Source organism: Esox lucius, chromosome 17 (assembly GCF_011004845.1).
Source record: "Esox lucius isolate fEsoLuc1 chromosome 17, fEsoLuc1.pri, whole genome shotgun sequence".
Taxonomy (NCBI): domain Eukaryota; kingdom Metazoa; phylum Chordata; class Actinopteri; order Esociformes; family Esocidae; genus Esox; species Esox lucius.
This window is the reverse complement of record NC_047585.1, coordinates 30,010,241-30,014,003: the sequence shown is the minus strand read 5'-3', so window position 1 is coordinate 30,014,003 and position 3,763 is coordinate 30,010,241.

Below are 3,763 nucleotides of genomic sequence, written 5' to 3'. Positions count from 1 at the left end.
TGTGCGGGTTACAGGTTTGTCTAAATGCACAATAAAGTGCCGTCTGGTGTGCTGTAGCCTTGGAATTCAGTGGAACCAGAACAATTCTCCCTGATCAACTCGAGTGGGGGAGATTTCAAATGTAATGCGTTTGGTTAGGAGCTCTGTATCTGACTGGTAATAATTAATAGTAATGGCAATAATAGTAATATCATTGGCAAAAAGGTGTCCTAATTCACACTTATACAATGTGTTAAATTAATATGTTAATTGCAAATATATTTTTTATATGGCCCTTGGGCCCCTCAGAGAGTGGGTCACAGACATGGAATCAGCCATTTTATAAAGCTACCCTGGAGCAATTATGATTAACAGCCACACTGAAGGACAGAGTGTTTGTAGAGGCAAGATAAATCACATGTAAAACAGTTGTAAACTCTTATGGGTTCCATGTCATTAATCTGATTAAAGCTAGTCCTTGTTCTAATGGGCCTGTCAATCACAAGACTGAGGGATTTATTAAACACTTGGTGAAGGGTCAGAGATTACAAAGTTTGCAAAGGTCACATGATATAAATCCCTGATGTATGATGTCTCAGTGGAGTTTAGCCCTCTCTCTCTTTCTCTCTCCCCCTGTCTCTCATACTGGCAGGGCCAGAGTGCTGAATGGGGATGCAGGGCATGTGCCCTGGGGTTCCCGACCTCCAGGGGGCCCCAATATATCATCTGCAAACTGTAGAATTGCAGAAAAATCACTTTCAGCATACACTGTCACATTTTCTTTCTGCCAAATGGAAAAAGTGTTCCCACATGCCAATGGAGAAAAGCGTTATGAACTGCAAACTGTTCTCTGGTGAAATGGCATAATGTTTTGGAAGTTGGTGCCCAGGGCCCCTAAATGCAGTTTTCCCACCTGCCTAACAGTTTCATATTTTAAATGCTTCAGTCATGCTACAGTTTACATATTACCTGGATACAATAGAAAAATCCATCATCAGTCATTTCCATCCACGTTTTCTAAACGTCTCATCGTCATGATAGATGCTGAGACAATCACTGCAGAGATTCTGACCACATTTATCTTTATTTGAAGGACAATCTCTGTTCCATCAGTCAGAGCTGCTACATGGTCATGGTTGGAGTCCCCTCACCTCCATCATCTTCACGAGAACACCACCAGTCCCCTACTAAAGCCTTTTGGTGCTCCGTTAATGACCTTACGCAGCGCCTGCTGTTCCCATTGCTGGGGTTCAGTGCCTAAAAACATTTTTCACTCTCATTATCCATCAATTACCATTCCCAGTAATAAGCCCAGAGTGGGACTTGACCGCTGCTCCGTGGATCACATCTCAGATTATCTGGGCTCTTTAACCATCACAGCAGGACACAGAGGGCAGGAACATTCAGAGTTCAAACAGTGCCAGTGACGTACATCACCATGCGCATAAAAGAATGCATACACATTACGGTTTTAGCTCAGGGTTGGAATAAGATTGACACTTCCGTTTATTTAGCTGACATCGGCTCTCAAAGCCCCACTGAGCTTTTCCTTGCTGGGTAGTTACACAGGTCTCGTCAGCCAGGCTGCAGTTCATTAAGAGATAGCCTTTTCTTTGGGGCACAAAAGACAAAACCCCAAAGTGGCACTGTTTTTAGGCTCTGTTTTACAAAGAACAACGTTTACCGCAGAAAAATAGGTGTTAAATGGGTTAACATTATTCCCTTATATAGTGTGACAGGTCAGTCCCTTTAACTATGTTTGTGTAAATGGTATACAGGCATGTTGTTTGTTAGGAGCGATCACAGTCAAGCTGAGTGGTACTGTACTGTGGATTAAATGCAGAAAATGAACGGGGATTGCTCTTTGAGTGTTTCATAAACTTTATTAACTAATCCCGGCAGTGATTAATTGATTAATCTCCCTGAGCAGCACCCTGGAGTGAACGCTCCTAAATGACTCTATCATACTGTCACAGCATGCTGAAATAGCTGCTTCTCTGTCACCAACACACATACACGTCCTCACTGTCACCTCCATGATCTGTACTGGCAATGACATGTTTTACTGGTGACAGACATCAAATTTGCATTGCATGTGTTAGAGAACTTCACAAGAACATTAAAATATACATTTTTTGGGTAATGTTAAACAAACATCGTCCCACTGTTTTGACACTAGGAATGTAAAAATATCTTTCCCAATATGAAACAGCTGTGAAGCCAATTGTCCATGTACTTTTGGCACTCCAAAATGGGAGACTATGCAAAACAAAAACATGTTGTAATTTTGAAGTGGTTAATTTCATGGTAATGAAAATACCAGAGAATTAAAGTTGACAGTCTGCCCTTTAACCCCATTGTTATTCTGTTACTTCAAATCCAAAATTCTGAAATACAGAGCTAAAAAAATACAAAAATAAAAGCGCCTTTGTCCTAATTTATTTTAGTCTTTGATGTACAGCTCTGGAAAGATTTAAGAGACCACTGCACCTTTACCTTTCCTTTCCAAAAAAGTAGAAAAGGAAGGTTTTGAGTGAGGAACAGAAGGGTTAAAATTAAGAGATCATTGCAAATTGAACGCTTCTGTTCCTCACTCAAAACAAGAATTGTCTCCTGGTTTTTGATTTCATTACTGGCAAAGACATAATTACAGTATGTTATGGTAAACAATCTGTACATCCCTTTGCTTAAGATGATTCTCTATTTATTGCATTATATGATTAACATAAAAATAATGAGCTGTTTATATAGTCTTTAATATTTGTTTAACGCAACTGAAGATACATTTACCTATAATATATGAGCCTGTGACGTGAGATCAGCTATCTCTAGACCTTGCCTAACAATTGAAATGACAGATATTTATAATAAAGGTATGTGTCCTAGATTCATTTCTACCTATTACTCTGAGAAAAGGGGGTTCCATAAGACAACTGGTTCTATATGTCATTCTACATAATATACTGTACATGAACTAAGTTGTTGCCAAGTTATTATTATTATTAAATACAAAGTGTTAATTAAGTTACTTAAAACATATACATTCCATTCTCAGCATCAAGAAAACTCTTTCTTCAATCCGGTTAAGTTTGTTAGTTTTGTCAATTAATGCTTGTTTCACTGAATTGGTGTCTGATGGATTCATATCACCAGCTGTGTTAACAAAAAGTACATGTTATCTTGAGACGGACCCCCCCCCGTCTCAGTTCCAAGGTGTTACGCTGCTATATTATTGTGCTGGGGGATATGAGGAATGCACTTTCTAATTTTTCTCAGTCTCCTCCAGTTTTAAATTTTACGGGGGAGATGAGGTCCTGGTCCACACCTGCGGAGTACCTGGTTTGGGGGGCCCGTTGCTGTCCCTGTCCTTGTCCATCTGGTCATACTTTTGACCTAGTCTAGAATCAAATAGACTCTGGATCTAGCCCAGGGAAATGTATTTATTATTCTAATTGGACTCTTAATATCTCACCCAGCACAGCCAGAAGAGGACTGGTCACCCCTCTGAGCCTGGGTCCTCTCTAGGTTTCTTCCTAAAATTCGACCTTCTTAGGGAGATTTTCCTTGCCACTAAAATCCAACACTACTGTTGTTTGCTCCTTGGGGTTTAAGGACGGGTGTCTCTGTAAAGCACTTTGTAACATCTGCTGTTGTAAAAAAGGCTTTATAAATACATTTGATTGATAAATAAATGTGATTGTCCATCCTTGTGGTTCTGTGGAATAAGTCCATGTCAGTTTATGTAATCCAGGTCAAGCAACAGTTAACCCACCCTCTTGACTCC